This window comes from Enhydra lutris, unplaced genomic scaffold (assembly GCF_002288905.1).
Source record: "Enhydra lutris kenyoni isolate GAN:26980312 unplaced genomic scaffold, ASM228890v2 scaffoldscaffold67, whole genome shotgun sequence".
Lineage (NCBI taxonomy): Eukaryota > Metazoa > Chordata > Mammalia > Carnivora > Mustelidae > Enhydra > Enhydra lutris.
The window spans coordinates 4,300,506-4,319,620 of NW_019154151.1; the positions used below are offsets into that span (position 1 = coordinate 4,300,506).

General features: G+C 35.5%; 1 protein-coding gene across 2 annotated transcripts in view; it reads left to right on the forward strand.

Annotated features, from left to right (window-relative positions):
* LOC111159173 (diaphanous related formin 2) overlaps positions 1-19,115 on the forward strand; it is a 1,005,724-nt gene that overhangs the window by 811,268 nt on the left and 175,341 nt on the right. The window lies entirely within an intron of this gene.

The following is a 19,115-nucleotide window of genomic DNA, read 5'->3' on the forward strand; positions in this document are numbered from 1 at the left end:
TAAAATTCCAAGTTTTATAATAGACTTCTACAGTGTGTGTTTTTGTCACACAAGAATGTGCCATTCAGCAATAGCTAATAACTACTAATTTTCTAGGAACATCTCAGTAATATAGATGCTTGGATCAGCGTGTCCTTATTTTACTGATATTAAAGTAGTGTTTATCTAGGAGGAGTGATAAGAAATAGTGTATAAAACCTGACCTTATTTCTTAGCTTTGTAAACATTATATATTCATAGTTGTTTTGTGTGCTTTGATAGGTGTGGAAATATGTGAGATCCGTAAAGCTTTACTTCAATACGCTAACAAGTAAATACGGGATATGGTTTTACTGGATGAACTCATTAGCAAAGATACCTTTTAAGTATAGCTCCCACCCCTTCGGCCCCCCCGACCCCATTCCTGTTGCTAATTGACAGGCCAGTGTACTGCCATTATACAGCTTGAGTTTCTGCATTTGAAAGAATACTGCAGCTTTTTTGGATACCTTGTGACACCCTGGCAGGTACCTCAGGAACCATATGGCAGCAGGCAGCCAGATCCTTGCACTTCATGTTCTTGGCATTCTCCTGGGGAGGTGGTTCTCAAAGTGTAATCTCTGGACCAGCGCCTTTAGTGTAATCCAGGATTTATTAGAAATGCAGATTTTCTGGCCTCACTCAGACCAACTAAATAAGAGATTGCGTGGGGACAGCAATCCGTGTTATGACAAACTGCAGGTGATTCTGATACACGCTAACATTTAAGAAACCTACAGTCCAATGACTCGACTCATCTTATACAGGTGTGACACCTGAGACATAAATAGCACTTGCTCAAGGTCATAAAGCCAATTTAGTGTAAATAGGAGAGCCTGGAGTAGAGCCTGCCTCAGCCCACTGTTCTTTCTACTATACTACTCCATATTCGTAGTGCTTAAAGTTGTTTTTAATTATTTAAATTTAGTCATGATAAATTATTATACGTGAAAAAATGAGAGGCTTATCTTCTAAGCTTTGCATGCCTGTAAATTTTGAAACTACTGTTAGTGACAGAATCAATCAGAATCAAGTTGTTTTTGGTGACAAGGTAGGAGGATATCCTTGGCATTGTAAGTTTACTGGCAACTCAGCAGAGTCTTCGTGTCATCTAATGTGGTTTTGATGGATGGATATCATCATGTTTTTCAAGCTACGGCATACCAAAATGAACTCAAGCAACTGATTTACTAAAGAATGTTCATTTGTGTTTTGTATTGTGTATGCATGGTTTGTAAAATGAACTGCCAAAGAATTTCTTAAGTAGCAATGTCCCTGTTATATTAAAATAGAATTCCTTGGTTGTGGGGAGGGAGATAGATAATGGATTATCTAACTGCTTAAGAACACGTCTATTGAAGACCAAGAATATCTTATATCAGTTATGAAGTATTGGTATACTTGTTCTTTAATTATCCTTATCTGTTGTTTTTTAAAGCCTTTTGTTTACACTTGATGGATGTTCTCATATGTGCTTCAGATAACAAACATGTCCCTATGTTTTGCTTAAGTAATACAGTTAATGAAAGAAGCAAAATCTGCACCCTTTTGTTCATGGAACAAATGAACACTTTAACCTGAATAAAAGTGAGAATCTTTCAGCAAGAATCTATATCTAAAAAATATATCTTCCTGCAAGTGATCTCTTTTATTTATTTCAAAATATCTATCTGTTCTCATCAATTACAGCATGAACTCTGTAGGAAATAAAAAAGGGAGCTTTTCCCATGAGAACTTCTATCAAGAAACAATTTCTTCAGCCCTCTTCTGATATATTAAGAAACAGTTCTCATCTCTCTTAAAGTAGGTTTGAACATTTTTCTCTGATGAGTGCTTTACATACTCTGAGCAAACAGCTTTAAATTTCTCACATGTTTTGCCAAAGAGATTCCTATTTCTCTTTTTTAATCCCTAGTGGCTTAAGGTATCCTATCTACAGATAGTTTATACCAGGTTCTCTGTAAGCAATATATAAGGCTTATAGTATTTCATTCTGCAACATTATTCCTGGGTCTGTTTGCTCTTGGTACTAAGTTCACTTAGAGTATTATCAATCCTTTGAATTTGTTTTCTGTGATTTGGTTTCCATAAAACATTAGGATGCTCTCTAGATTACCTGGGCCATTTCCCTGCCTCAAGGTATGCCTGTATATAACTCTGTAAGACAAATGGTTAGACAGCACGTTTCTAAATGTCCCAGAAGAAAAGTGTAATAGCACCAATAATCCTTATATAATGAGGAATGTCCAGGGAAACACCAGCTGCACTTACATTCCTCACAAGTTCCATTGTTCTTGGATGCTGGTATGGTTCTTTATTTTTATTGAAGTTACTTGACATTTCTTATTCCTTTACTTCAAAGTATTTTATTTCTAAACCTAACCTTAGTTATATTATTGAGAAAATAGAAAGCAAACTTTCTAACTAGTATATTCTACCATGTAATCACATCTGTCCAGTTGTCAGCCCTTTCTGATATATAAGTATATCTTGGCTAACCATTATTATTGAATATGTCTCTCTTTTTTAATGAGAAACTATTGAATTATTCATTGAAAGAAAGAATGAATGAATTCATTTGAATTCATGAATTCATGAAATGAGTCAGTGAATTCATTTCATCAAAGAATGAAAGAATGAATTCAAAGAAAAACTTCCTTAAAAGTTGAATGATTTGGGCACCTGGGTACTCAGTCCGTTAAGCGTCTGCCTTCGGCTCAGGTCATGATCCCGGGGTCCTGGGATCGAGCTCCTCATGGAGCTCCCTACTCAGCGGGGAGTCTGCTTCTCCCTCTGCTCCTCCCCAACCCCCTCCCGCCATCTGTGCTCTGTGTCTCACAAAAATAAAATCTTTAAAAAAATTTCAATGACATATATTTCAGAAGCTCTTTATTTTTCTAAGATTTATTTATTTTAGAGAGAGCATCAGGGTTGGGGCAGGAGGCAAAGAGCAAAAGAAAGAGGATCTCAAGCTGACTCCATGGGAGCACGGAGCCTAACATGGGGCTCGCTGTCATAACCCTGAGATCATGACCTGAGCCAAAACCAAGAGTCAAACACTCAAGCAACTGAGCCACCCAGGCGCCCCTCAGATCCTCTTTAGTATTCAGTATATTCACAACATGCTCCGGGTTTTCCTCAGTGGTCCATTGGCTCTCATATTTATTGAAATAATTTTATTTACCATATGTTTGTGTCATATTGGACATGTTAGGAGAAAAGATTGAATTTTGAATGTGAAAGGTCCTTCTTTTATGAAAATGCATTCTCTGACATTAATAAAAGTCAACCAAGAACATGAAAAATGTATTTAGATGTTTGATTGAACTGAGATGGGGGATTTGTTTCCCTGTCTGATAAATTATAATGCACAAAAATAAAATTATAATTAATAAGAAAGTATAAATGTGGCAGATATATTGATATTCTAGGTAATATCGAAGCAGTTGTTACTTCATGTGCTCATAATAGAAAAAATTGACTTTATTTTGCAAATACTGCTGAATTTTCTTCTGAAAAATACTATAATGAGTAGATTTATTTATTCAGTTCTCAGTGAGTTCTGGCTGTATCAAGGTTTTGTAAAAACAAACATGTATTCTCTATCTCCAAGTATATTAACTAATGTATAAAAGCTTGACATTCATTAATGCTTGCTGAGGAAGAAAAAATGAGTTTTAGAGATTGTGTTTTGCTCAGTACTGCATAACTTATTTTCACAAGCCCTACTTAAGCTTTGATTTCTAAATCTCTCCCCAGTGAAATCATACCTCAAAGATGTTTCATTAAAATGACAAGATAAGCTCCCTTGTATCCCTGTGCTGGAGTGGAGGCAAGGGAAAGAGTTCTAGGAGATCTTACACAACCATTCCTAAGCTTTAGGGAAAGACCAGAAATTATAGACTTCAGTGAAAAATTGGCAATGTCTCTATCATGAGGATAATAGCTGGAAAGATGGGATGACTATGTGTAGAGCACAGGCTTATCTTGATCTTGTATCGATGAATCAAAGTTAAAACATGGAGGATGGAGTTATGGAATGTAGGAAATATTAGAAAGACTGTGTCTTTAAAATTATGCATTTTAGAAAATATTTTTAAATGCATATTTTCATTGTTACAGACTTTTGCATTGTGTCATCTTTCACTTTTGTCTGTCCCTCTTCTATTTTAAAATATTTTCTTAGAGAACTGATAAAAGTTCAAATGGCTTCATTATATGCCTAAATATTAGTTTGAACCATATGAAATTATTGCTATTTGGCCTTTTTTTTTTGCCTATAAAAATGGCAGGCCCACATGGTTCAATCTAATAATAATTATATAATTCTCAAAACAGAAAAAATATCCTACTAAATCCCTTTTAGTTTTATATGAAGCTCATACTCTGTCTTAGTTGATCCTTTACTGGCTAAGTTTGACATTGAAGAGACTTTTCTAACAGACTTTTGGCACTAAAAGGGAGAGTTCAAATACGAGAACCCACTCCCTGTTCATGCAAGGCCACACTGGGAGACAGACCTTAATGAAGTCAGTGGCCTGGTCCCCTATGGATGCAGTCCTTATGTTTACATAGTATTTCTTCAGAGAAAATGTAGCATGGTTGATTAATCTATCATTTTCTTTATTATTGTTCCAAGTAAATATGCCCTGGTCGTTTTTTTTAAATATTTTATTTATTTATTTGACAGATCACAAGTAGGCAGAGAGGCAGGCAGAAAGAGAGAGGAGGAAGCAGGCTCCCTGCCGAGCAGAGAGCCCAATGCGGGGCTCGATCCCAGGACCCTGGGATCATGACCTGAGCTGAAGGCAGAGGCTTTAACCCACTGAGCCACCCAGGCGCCCCTGCCCTGGTCATTCTAATGAGATTAAGAAACATTGTTGTACAATATCTTGGGTAAAGCTGCATGTTAACAAGGTTTCTTGAGCTACCTGGTACCAAATCACCTCTTAAGTGAGGATGACCAATCCATCCAGCACATGTTAACTCCTCCAGGTTTGACTTTGAGGTAGAAGTGACCTCTTCCTCCCTTTACTCCCCAATTCAGAGTACACCTGAACATAGCTTCCTCTAGACTAGATATAAAAATTTCAGCAATGAATGGGATTCTCTGAGTAATACTTTTCCTTCTTTGTTGAAGACGGTGCTAATGTAAGTACTTAGTTTCTAAAACAAATGTAAAAAACTCAGAAGATAGGTAATTGCTTTAAGAAATCATAATTTTTTTCTTCCTTTCCCTGAAATAGAAATCATAGTCCTGTTGAAGAACCAGGATTCCATACATCATCAGCGTCATCAGCGTAAAGCATCAATAGTGTATTCCTTCTAAAAGACAGGGATAAATTCCTCTTATACTAAAAATTACCGGCTCAGAAGTGCTAAGTGAAAAATTGCCCTTATCATTTCTTTGCGGATTGCAATTTTCCCCTTTTGATCTAGGCTATAAATAGGAAATAAAGAATTGAGTGAAATCTGATCGTATGCAGATTTTACTGATGAGTTTAGGTGGACAAATCATAAAAAGAACAAAGTATTGCCTGGTCCCAAATCTTTGCCAAGGAGTGTTTGGCAGATATCACTCTCCCTCCTTTTGGGAGATACCATTGTTTAGCCACATTTTTGAAGAGTAACAGATATGTTTTTTAATATTTTTTACTTATCTAAAAGGGGAAATAATTAAAAATATTAAAAGTTATTTCTGTTCAGTGGACAGGCAAAATACACATAATCTTTAAAATCCTATACTTAATAAAATCAGCAGTTGTTCCCTTTATAACATCTTTATCTGAGGAAATTTATCAGTATATGGACTATAGAAAAACAATTTGATTTTCTAAATGATAGAAACTGGCTTCTGTAAACATTTGAGCCATTCTCAAAACATAATGGAAAAAGTAGGCTGTTCTCCTAAATTATTATTCTAAGAGCCAAAAAGCTACAGTATTTTCCTTTCTGTTCTTCAGCTATATTATGCATCAAGTAAGTAGAGATTTTTAGAGAGTATTTCATTTTACTTAGTTTGACTGGCAAGATTGCTTATTAGCAAAAAAAAATTCTCTTAATTTTTAAACCAGACTACATGGAAGAAATACACAGTTTACCTATTTGTGGTAGTGCATCTCAAGAGGATGCCTTATAGTTTGTTTTGCTCAATGTATTTGCTGAGTAAGTGCCCAGTAGTTACATGTTGAAAGCTAGAAAGAAGCAGTAAAAATTAAATAAGGAGTGTGCTGAGGGTATGATTTTAGCAGTACTGATGAATTGTTCTTGAGTCCTACCTGTTTTCCACTTCAGAGCCTCCTGTCTCAAGAAGAGACATGGTTGAAACAAATGTGAAAATGTAAATCTTTTCTACCTAAACCCAAGCAAGAAATTAAGTGTCTATTTTCAATAAAAATATAACAATATTTACAAACAGGAATTACACAACAATAGCTAGATAGTGACACAGTTATTTCATAAAATAGTACATGATACAAACCATGGGAGTTTTTGAATTTAAAAGGAAAACTCAATGCAGAGGTCAAGTAGACACATCAACTTAAAATAAAGCACTTATGAAATTAAGCTCCAAGGAATGACATTCTTTAAATGCCAGTATTTTAAAAGCTTTAAAACCAGCTTTTAGCAGGTTATTTAAGCATAGTTATCATCCATAATGAATTTATTTTAAAAGAACCACATAATGTTCAGAAATTGACATAATTATATCTCTGGGATATTGGTGCCTAATTTGTAATTCTATACCATTTTCTTCTGATTGACTCCTTTGTAATTCAGTGGCATCCATATTATTTACTCAGTAATCTGTAATTATAGACTTCCTCTAATGAAGCGCCCTATGCTTTATTGCCCTATGTTTTTAGGAGCTCTGTGGGTTTCAATTTTAGAAAATTTGAACTTGGAAGAGCCGTTTTTTCCCCAGATGAACATTATAAAGTAATGAAGAGGTTAATCACTGTTGCCTTGATTGTTTGAAACACCAAAAGGCAGTACCACTTAACATATAATTACCATATTACTTTTAACATATCTTCTGTTTTAATTTAAAGGTTGAATTCAGTTAAATGGTAGTAGCAGTATGTTAAATTTACTACAAATATCTGCCTTAGGGAATTTTTTTTATTTTGGGAAATTAATTTTTTTCTATTGGAGAAAAACTTCCTTTAATTTAGTAAAGCATATAATTAAGATCTATCTAAATTTTAATTATTTAATAGAGTAGGATATTGTTAATATGTATTTGTAAAAATTATCTAAATTACCTAAATTTAGGTCATTCGTTTCTATAACACTCACTGTGAACTTGATCCCTTGAATAGATCTGGCGAGCTTAAGTATATCCGTATAATAATCTATCTAAAAGCTCTATCCATTTAAACTTGAAAGTATAAATCTTTTTATCTTTATCTTTTTTTGTTGTTGCTTTTTTCTTTAGAATTTGCATTAATCTTTTATTTCTTAAATTAGGTACATGAGGGAAAACATACAGATGTGAACATTCAGGATATGTATCAGGAATGATAAAGAGAAGTAGCCTGGATGGTATGGTTGGAGGAGCCAAAGAAAAAATCTGGAAATAATTAATAAGGCCACTATTCTGGAAATATTAATAAGGCCAATAATTAATAAGGCCATTGGAGTTATTGGATCTGATGAGCATTGACTCTTGGGAAAGGGGATAGTGTGATTAGGGTTAGAGTTTAGTAATAGGAAAGATTAGAAACAGAATTCCCCAAGTTGATTCATTATTAGTTGTCCAGATTAAGGGATGAATGTTAGACTTTGAGAAAAACTCTGACTGTGAGTTATAGGCTGTGAAGAAGTGGTACAGCTTAGTCACTGTTTGAATTTGGAGATGAAGATTCCAGGCCTGGGGAATAATCAGAAATGAGAAAATTGGGATGAGAAGTCACTAGGAATATGGTTGGGTGGGGAATTCTGCAGATGATTACAGCAGTCTTAGTACACATTTTCCGAGGTGATGGGAAATTTTGTAAATAACATTATTTGGAAGTAGCCGATGATTTGGGCCTATAATGGAAATAAGAGTTGATAGCAGGGATTCGAATTAAGGCATCTCCATCATGGAAAGGAACTAAAAGCCTTGAAATTGATCATTTCCCACTGTCTAAGACAGAAAGGCCACAGACTATCCAGTAACACTTCGGTATGTTTTCTAATATCTTTCAGCAATTTGTTTCAATTCCATCAGGAGACAGCAATGAGATTGCTGGGTAGACAAATCATTCTGGTTGATTGAGAAAGTATCCAGGAAGTATCCAGTCAGACTGGCTTTTTCTCCTGGAGCGGATTACTGAATTCCTCTTTAGAACTTATTGAGGGATTTAGATCAGGGCTTAAAGGTAAATCTGTCTCTCTCCCATTTTGAAACATCAGTGTAAATTACACTATTGAGTTAGGATAATGCATATCAGAAGTACATACCTTCAGCTCCGTTTTGGAGCCAAGTGGCAATAGGCAGCTTCTTAAGAATTGCTTACTATGTTTTGTGCCATGTGATCCTCCCCTACTTTCAGATTGGTCCAGAAATTGATTTTTGACTCAAGGACAACCATCTATAGGCTGATCTATTTCAGAAGAGATGACCTGTCATAAATACTCTTCCCAAAAGTCTATAATGTACTGGTCGAATCTATTTGATTCTTTTTCTTGGGGAGTTTGGATTCAAAGACACAAAGAAAGAATTAGTTCACAAACGGCAGAAGAGAAAATAAATAAGAGTAGATGCACATGGGTAAGTGTGAGTGGACATCAAGGTAATAAAGTAATGTTACCTGATGAATAGGGCTATTATTGTAGCTAGAAGGTTAGTCATGATTGTATCTTGAATGGTATTTCAGTTCTTCATGATGCCTGACCATGTAGCTGCTGAAGGCTGTTTTTCTATTTCTCTTTATTTCTGCACACATCCTTACACTAAACCCCCACCTTTGTTTTTTGTAAGCCATCTAATGTGTTCATCAAGAGGAGTATAACAGTAGCCAGTTAAATAAAAGAAATTCTCTCTTTTCCTTTTCCTTCCTCCTTGCTCCACCCCACTAGTGGATCTAATTACTCTATGAGAGTGGAGTATGGTGGGGGATAAGTGGGGGAACAGATTATACTACCCATTCTCCCGTTCACATACCCGGGTCCAAAAGACTAACCAGGAATGGGGGACAGAAACACCTTGAAGCAAATATAAGATTAGTATTTAAACTACAATCAAACCATTATGGAAGCTTGCCAGAATACCATTAAGAGACATGAAAGGGAGATTGGATATTACATGTCTAGGAGCAGTGATAGAAAAAACAAAAACAGTTTTATGTGTGTACCTTTACCGAATTGAGACTGCACATAAACCAGTTGGTTATACATGCCTTTTTACAAATTGCTTTTGTTTTTTTTTTAAAGCAAAAGTGCAAAATATCACCATGTTAAAAAAACAATATGATATGGTCCTCAATTTGAAAGGGGGTAGTTGTAATAACAAATGAGTTTGTAAGAGTGTATACTCTCTGAGCATTCAAAAATATGTGGTCAGAGAAATACACCCAAATACACAAGGTGAAACTACTTGTACTTTAAAAATAGATAAGCAGCAGTTAAGTTCCTCTGCCTTCCTGGCTGGAGAGTTGACTCTATAGAGTCTAAAAAACACAGGAAGGAGAACACCAGATTCGAAAATTGGGCTTGCAGCTGATGAACTGTCCACTTGTTTCATATATTCCCAGCATCAGTGATTAAGAGTATCTGCTCCCTCATTTACAACATTTATTTTATTAGTTTTAGAGGCAGAATTTAGTGTTTCATCAGTTGCATATAACAGCCCGTACAACATTTTTATGCTCAGTGGTAGGCTGCCACTATTGCTATGGTGAATGACAGTTGTTAAAACTGCCTGACTGGGTGCCTGGGTGGCTCAGTTGGTTAAGCGACTGCCTTCAGCTCAGGTCATGATCCTGGAGTCTGAGGATCAAGTCCTGTATCAGGCTCCCTGCTCAGCAGGGAGCCTGCTTCATCCTCTGACCCTACCCCCTCATTCTCTCTCTCAAATAAATAAATAAAATCTTCAAAAAAAATAAATAACTTGCCTGACTGTATTCTCATAAGGACCATTCTGGAAAAGTCACTTTCATCCCACACTTACCTTGTATCTGTGCTAGGCACTAAAGAAGATACAAGTAAATATTTTGCCTCATGATTGTGTTCTGGAAGCTAAAACGATTTCTCTCCCTCTCCTCCATCCTGGTCATGGGTTTATATTTCTTAAGAAGATAGTTAGGCTTATTGTACAGTACTGTATTCTGATATGACAGACTGGTTGAAGTCCATAGATAAGGAGCAAGGTCTTCTGTAAAGAAGCTAAAATTACTCCCTGTCAGTCATACATGAAATCAGCACATGGAAAGCAAGTCTCCCACTGACCTTTGGGAAAAAAAACCCTTCTCTTTTTGTAACTTTTCTTTTGGAACTATACTTTAAAGACTCTTAAATATAAATCCACATAGAAGTGTGTATATATAACTGTTGCTTCATTATCCTGTCTCATTCTTGGCTTTGGTCCTCTACATGAAGGTTTCTCATTTTCAAGAAGGCTGATATTGACTGCTTTGTTCCTTCCTACCTTCCATCCATGATGAGCTTTTGTTTTACTGATATGGAGGTTGCCAAGGTACTTCAGTATCTCAGAGGCTAATTGTGATCTCCACAGGTGCCTAGACCAGCATGAAGTTGTTATTGACTATGCATACTCTAGAGCGAGGGTCAAGAACATTTTTTGTAAAGGACCAGATAGTATTTTAAACCTCATAGGGCAAAGTTTCTCTGTCATAACTACTCAACTGTGCTGTTGTAGCCTGAAAGTGGCCATAGACAATACATACTGAATGAGCATGGTTATCATCCAATAAAGGTTATGGACTAAAATTTGAATTTTGTGAAATTTTCATGGAGCACAAATAGTATTCTCTTTTTTTGTTTTTTTGTTTTTAGAAAAACCTTTAAAATGTTTTTAGACTTTTTTTAAAAAAAAAACCTTTAAATGTGAAAACCACTGTTAGCATGTGGGCTGTTCAAAAACAGGTGGTAGACTGGACTTGACCTCTAGGGCTATAGTTTGCCAACACCATCTCCAGAAACATACTCTTTAGGTTCCTTTTTCGTTCCCAGGTTCTAATGCTCCCAACTGTGACCTTGAATGAGTTACTTCTCCTAAATATGCTTCAATTTCTTTACCTGGAAAATAGGTTGGTGGGGGGATTCAACTTAAATCCCTTAAAACAGGCCTGACATATGAGAGGTTCTCAATAAATCACTGATACTATTAATAGTCCTACTTCCAAAAACATCTTTCTTTCATCTTTTCCAAAAGTAGATTAGATTTCCTTTGGTGGATGGTTTTGAATTAACTTAAATTGATACTTCTCCCAAGTTTGTTTTTGCATAATTTTCCCTTCACAAGTGTTCCATGCCCTTAGTAAATGATTGATTTTGATAAGATACACACAGTGTTTCAAAGGTTCCTGTGAAATACTAATTATTTAAAATACTGAATGTGAGATATTTTACCAGAGGCATCAACAGTAGTCTTACGGTAAGCGCTAACATTCAGGTTTGTTGGGTGTTTATTTTTAGGATGTGTAATTTTCTTCTCCCAATCTTCTAGCATACAGGTAACTAGGAAAAAAATGAATATGCATAAACATTATTCTTTAACGGCCATTTAATATCAAGCTGTCTTACCATAGGCAAACTTCCAGAAATGTGCCCCAGGCCAAAAAAGTTTCTTCACTATAACTCTACCATTAGAAATCCATTCATTTGTGTTAACAAGCTCTCTTTAAGTTACAGATACATCAGGGAAAGTTAACTTACCAATTCAGTTACCCTGACAAACTTAGGTAGCACCTACCATGTAGATACTTGGGGATAAATCACCTCATCCCCCACCATTCATCACTTTGGAGCAGAATATCAATTTATCTTGTGATTCCTAATATAGTATTTATTTCATGACAAAATGTACTAAAACATTAACCTTAACTGTTAAAGAAGAGTAGTATTCACTATGAAGTTTATCCAGGGTCTGATGATTTACCTCACTATAGAAAACTGTTAATTACCTGTTCTGGCAAGGAGATGAGATAACAGAATGAATTAACTCTCTAACCAACATCTTCCTTGTACTTTTAACTTTAATTGCTCTCAGATTAATTTTGCTTTTTGGTAGGTACTATTGCTCTAGTCTTCAACCTGGGAGCATAACATTTTTATGTTTTCACTTTACAAATTTTCTAGTGCCATGTAATGTAATTACTACACTGCCTCTAGCTCATCCTGTGGTTTCTGATAATTTCTTTTGAGCTCCTGTGTCCTTTTTTCCCTTGTAAAAGTTTTCTTCTTTTCAACAGGAACATCTGCCTTCATTATTTTCTTTAAACCTTTATACATTCTATGTATGTCCTCTTTTAATCTCTTTGGAGTAGTATCTTGATTTTCTTAAATACTTGCCATTGCCATAAATAACTTCATAGACTATTATCTTAGTTACCATCTGTTGATTTTCCAAATCTCCATTTTCTCCATTCTTCACTCACTTCCAATTAAACTGTAAACTAACAAAAACTTCCCAACTACAAACTAACAAAAACCTCCCATCAGGTGTAGGCTTTCTAGACTGCAATACAAGTTGCCCAGGCTTTGTCATATCTGTTGATATATGTTTTGATTTCTTTTCTGACTCATTTATGGTATTAGTATTAACTCTTACAGATATTATGGTCCTGCAGCACACTGTGTTATTTTGACTATATTGTATTTGCCTTAGTCTATTACCTATACTTTGTTGAATTGTAAGAGCTGTTTTTTAAGATCCCAGAGAAGAAATGTTATTTACCTCTTTTTTGGTAGGTGAGCCATCTTCCAACTTTGTGCGATCTACAAATCCATGCATCTTGCAACATGGTCTTAATCTGGACCATAATATGTAGAGTGAAAAAGATTTAATCTAACACTGATTTTTCTTGTACTCTACTTACCACTGCCTTCTTACCCTGCCAACTTCCATTTACTACTGGTCATGACCTTGCTCACAAAACCAATTTTACTTTTCTATTTAGTCTTTCACCAGTAATGCCAAAATTTTGCCCAGGGTTATAGGCAGAATAATATTTGTCACTGTAAATTAAATTGTATTCTTGTATAACTGATTTCTCTCCCACTCTGGTCCATTTTGTATACTACTATGAGGCTGACCTTAAATGTTACCTTTCTCATGTCACTGTTGTGCTGCCTTTTTAGTGTCCCTTGAAGCATGTTCAGGTTTCTTATTTTAATACCCATAGCCCTTTAGAACTTTGCTCTGATCTAATCTATCCAACTACAATTCCTGTACCTTTCATCTATGTTCTCTTCCCATGGTTTATCATGCAGACTGTACATATTTGATTCAGGCAGCTATACTTATTCAAAACAACCTTGACATATTTTACCCTCTTAAAATTATATGATATGAACAGGTAAAGCTAATATATGATGATAAAAATCAGAGCAAATATTGCCTCTAAGTGGTAGAGGCAAGAGGGATCTTATGGGGGGGTAATGGACAGTTTCAATGTCTTGCCTGTGGTAGTACTTACATGGTTGTAGGTACTTGTGAAAATTCATCAAATGTATGCATAAGATCTATACTTTACAGTATTTGTAAATTGATATACACACACAGAGAGCAAGCAAGTGAGCACATATGTATGCGCTAGGAGTTAATAAATCTAGATTTTAGTGTTCTCCAACCAGTCATTATGCAACCTTTTCAATGTAATGTTTTCGGAGGCTGAACTTAAGTTCTAATTTTTCCGTGAGTCTTCCCCAACTATTCTATTCCACAGAGACCATAGATTTTTTTTTTTAATTATATAATCTATGTATTCTCTCGCATGATAGGGTCCTACCTTCAGTAAGAAGCCTTTTGCTCCTTTTGGGTCACTTTAAACTGATTAGTTTTTGATCATTTCTTCAACTTTTGAACAGCTCAACTTTTTTTTTTTTTAAGATTTCATTTATTTATTTGACAGAGAGAGAGACAGTGAGAGAGGGAATACAAGCAGGGGGGTGAGAGAGGGAAAAGCAAGCTTCCTGCCAAGCCTGGAGCCCAGTGCGGGGCTCGATCCCATGACCTTGGCATCATGACCTGAGCCAAAGGCAGACGTTTAGCCAGCTGAGCCACCCAGGCACCCTTATAATAGTGAATTAAAGCTGTTATTCCCAGGTTGTTAGGATCTTAGGAAATAATTTTTGTAGCATCGTCTTTAGTCATTTTTGAGAAGTAATAAACTGGAGTTGGGTCTTAGTTAATGGGAATGACCGAGACAAGAAGTGTTAGGTTCCTAGAGGAATAAGGGATATTGTAATTAAAAATGTTAGATAAAAAGAAAGGAGATCTCATAGTATTTTCAAAAACTGTGAAGGGTCAGAAATTTTACCCTACTTATACGCTAACAAGTCAGCTTGCCAAAGTTTCAGGGATGCTTATATAACAAGAATCCTGGGTCAGAGACAAAGAACTCTTGTTATTCACAGTACAGCCAGCAGTGTGAGCTTCATGTTCATACTGCTTTCCCGTACCTTCCAACTCCCACAGGACAACACCAAGGTGAGTTCAGGTGGATGCTATGCACACAGTGGGTTTGTGTTACTTCTAAGGACCCAAGTTTTAGGGAACCCAAATCTTTTATAATGAAATGAACACTCTGTAGGGAAATGTAATCTATCATCACACTTATCCTCTGCTCTGAAGGGAGACACTGTGTCTTTCAAGTCTGTTGACTATAAAAACAGTCTTGAAAAGATAGTTCAAAACAAAGGTCATCAATGCTTGTGCTCACAAAGTGCGCAGAAATGTGAGAAACCCACAGAGAATTGCCTCTAAATAAGTTTGTGCAACCACTAGGGAATAGTCTTGCACAAAGGTGTACCAGAGATATTTAATTTACCTAGTGCTAATTTTAACCTATGGCATCTCCAAACTCTTCTGGGGAAATTAAGTCAACACAACACAGGTAAATGTTGATGATGAGAATTGAAATCAGCAGACATTCTGTGTCCACTGAATGACCAACACCATTGGAAACATGAAAGGGAAGGTACAACGCATCCCTTTCATTTTACCCAATATATATAGTTCACACAGAGTCCCACTGGACTGCTTGTAACCACCCTACCTCCTTAATACTATCTCTGATCTAATTTCAGGATGAAATGTTAGAAAGTTGCCTCTGAATTTTTACTTCCCAGACATGCCCATATATTACCATTTAGGGCCTAAAAACATTACCAATTTTTTCCTTTATAACTCTTTCACTGAGTAAAATAAGTATTATAGGAAAACACAGTTTTCTGTATAATTCAATAAAACTATTTTCCTTTTCAATGAAAAATACACATTTTTTCCCTGAGTTTGACCTCATAGACCAAAAAACAGAAAATAAAAACATCTACTCATTACAGATCACATCTAAGTAAGAATTAATGGTTCTGTGAACTTCCAAATTCTAAGTGAATTATCAATCTCACACAATTCAGTCACATACCAGATTTCACTGAAATTCGTTTAAAATGAAGGATAACATCTTTCAAATGATCATGTTGGCTTCCATTTTGCTTTAGGAAGAGTAACTGAAATATGAAATGGTTCTAAGATGTATTTGTAAAACCTTCATTCCTTCAAGTTACATATTTAATGAAAACTTCTCAATTCTTTTGAAAAGTTATGAAGCAAATGATAAAGTAGTAGTAGACTGAAACCTATATTACTTTCCTTTAATACATCAGTGATATTTACAAAGACCTGGCCCTTTTTTTTTTTTAATAGAACCATCTAACACATGCCTTCTCAGCAGGGACAGTATCACCCCAAGGGGATGAATATTGGTTCTTGGGGAGGTGGGCAGAGAAAAATCTTGGATATTACAATTGTTAATGGCCCTCCAAAGGGCCACACTATATAAACAGATTATACGGTACATCTATTGTATTAAATTTTAATGGTAGGACAATTAGGAAAAAAGTGTCTAAAAAGGCTCCTTAGCAGGAGGGGGAAACTAATGAAAAAAAATGGTTTAGAAAAGTGATCTAGCATAATATTTTGACGAGTGTTGTGTTCAGATGGCAACCGTTAATTAAGTAAAGGGATTTATTTTTAATTCCTCTCTATATCATATTTGTTCCATTTTTAATATTTATACAGTATCATTACATTGAAGAATTTTAATGAAATGACATCCATGTCATTGTTATAATTTTTAATGTCTTAAAATTTAATAATTGCATATTATTTATGTAAAATAATAAATACATACTGTTTTGTAGTCTTTTTTTACTTTTATACATATATTTATTTTTCTACACAGTCTTTATAATGACTGTTTTTATAAGGATACATGAAATTCAGTTATACTATGGTTCTCTTCTGGTTAAATTTCTATATCTCTAAAAATTCCTTTCATGTTTCTATGTAATTCTGCTTCTACTGATTGTCTATTAAAAATTGGGATCCTCAGGGCACCTGGGTGGCTCAGTCGGTTGAACATCTGCCTTCAGCTCAGGTCATGATCCCAGGGTCCTGGGATGGAGTCTCACATCAGACTCCCTTCTCAGCTGGGAGTCTTCTTCTCCCTCTGCCTCTACCCCCTGCTCGTGATCTCTCTCTTTCTCTCTCTCAAATAAATAAATAAAATCTTTTAAAAAATAAAATAAAAATTGGGGTCCTCGGGAATTGCATCCTATAATGTCTTCTCTTTTCATATGGTATATCTGGGTGATCTCACCCATCTTCCAATAGTACCCAAATCTTTAGCTTCAACCCAGACTTCACTCCTGGGTTCCAGACTCGTATTTCTAACTGCTTACTAGATATGTCTACTTAAATATTCCTCAAAAAATAATCATATTTTCTCATACCTGTTTATCCCTGGTGATCTAGACTCCTTCCCTCACCCTTGATCTCGCCCCCTCAGCCAGGTCTTATTAACTATATTAAGACCTTCAAAGTATCCACCCTCTCCATTTGTTCTTCTATCCTTTTAGTTCACTTCTTTATCTCTTAGACAATTACACTATACTCCTAGCCATTTTTCTGCCTTCTGTTACACCATACTCTGAGTCATTCTCCACAGTGCTGTCCAACAAGTCTTTCTAAAATGAAAGTCTAATCAAGTCACTTTCTATTTCTTATAGCTGTGTTTCCCAATACAGTAGCCACTAGCCATATATAGGTATTGAGCACTTGAAATGTAGTTAGTCTAAGTGAAATGTGCTAAAATAAAAACACGCTGGGTTTCTGAGACTTAATCTGATAAAAAGACTTTAAAAAATAAATATTTTTGTGTATATTGAGTTAAACATTTACTTAATATATGAAAATTGATTTCATCTGTTTTTATTTTTTTTTAAGTATGACTCCTAGGAAGTATAAAGTTATTTATGCAGCTCATGTTTTTGGCCTACATTATCTATCTATTGAGAGTGTTGAGCATTATAGAATAATGCTCAAACCCATATCACAGAATTATGATCTTTTATCATTTGGTCACCATATGCCTCCTCCATTTTGTCTTCTGTTAGCTTCATGCAAAGAGGGCTGGTCTTGGTGTCACATTGACATGGGCTCGTACCTGGGCCCCTCCACATGCTAGCTGTGTGATCTGGAACAAGATGCTTAAACTCTAAGTTTCAGTATCCTCAGCTGAAAAACAGAGATGATACCTATATCAATGTGTAGTTGGATTAAAAGATAAAACAAATGTGAAGTGCTTACTGCCTAAAATTTAATTCTCCCAGGTACATTCTAGCCATGCCAAACTACTTTCAGTTCCTCTTTTCTTTGTACTGTAGAGAGCAGGTGATGGTGCAGATGTGTCTGCAGCTTTAATATTCCTAAATGTTTATAATCCCCCTTCCCTGGTTAGTCACTGGGGCTCCACTTCCCTTTGATCTGTCCTGTTTTTACCAAATTTTGGACCTGAGAACCTCTCTACTCCCTTTGTTTTTTATTTAATATCATGTCCTAGAGAATTCATTTTAAAAGAACAAATGATTGATATAACATTGTAAAAAATCTCAAGTCAAATAAAGGGCATAATCAAAAAAGGTTTTAGCTTGTTCTTGCCCTGTAAGAGAATATTTGTGGGTGCGTGTGTGATATGATACCCCATAGTCGTTCTTTAAACAAAGTAGGATTTAAATTAAACTTCAGAATAACATCAGAAACAGTTTTATTCTCCCTCGCTCCTGCCTTCTTCTTCTCTTAAGCCTTCTGCTTACAAATGTCCTCTACCCCAGGCCCACACATTTAGCAACCACTCAAATTAACCACTTAGTTAGGGTACTTTTAACATAAGCTAAACCAGATAGGAAGATGGGTCTCAGCTCTCTGTGGATTATCCACAGTATAGTAGCTTTTCTGACAATAAATACCTTGAGACAAATGTTTCTAACAAATCTTTAAAGTGTTTTTGATGGCCAGAATTGTCAAAGATAAGAGTAGGATAAAATGTTTTAAATGCATTTGCATTAGGAATTTCCATGTACATTTTTTGAATACTCTGCTCATGGAATCTTAACAGTTCTTTCCCATAAGAAAAATTTAGAAACACAACAGCATTCTAAAAGGAATGATGAAAAAAAAATTTTTTTTTAAAAAGTGATGATGAGACTCTGGTTAATGTCTCTCAAATGTAAAATGCACCCTTTCAAATGGTGTGGTCACCTTTTCCTTCTACAATGTCAGCATCTTGAAATTGGTAAAGGATATGGATTAGGTAGGAATTGAATGCAAATGTGTTTTTGCAAATAGTGTCTTTTGAGATAATCACAGATGATGGTTGAATGCTGAAGGTATTAATACAATCAGTATTTAACCTTGTATAACTCTGCTTCATCAAATCACACCCTGCACATTGATTGCATTAAGCCAGGTCATTGGTTTCTTGCCTAGGAATATCTTAGAAGAATCTTAACAGGAAGGCCCAGTAGCTGATCGGCTACTGTTTATTTGCATACTGAATGTGTCATCAATAATACAAAAGACAAGG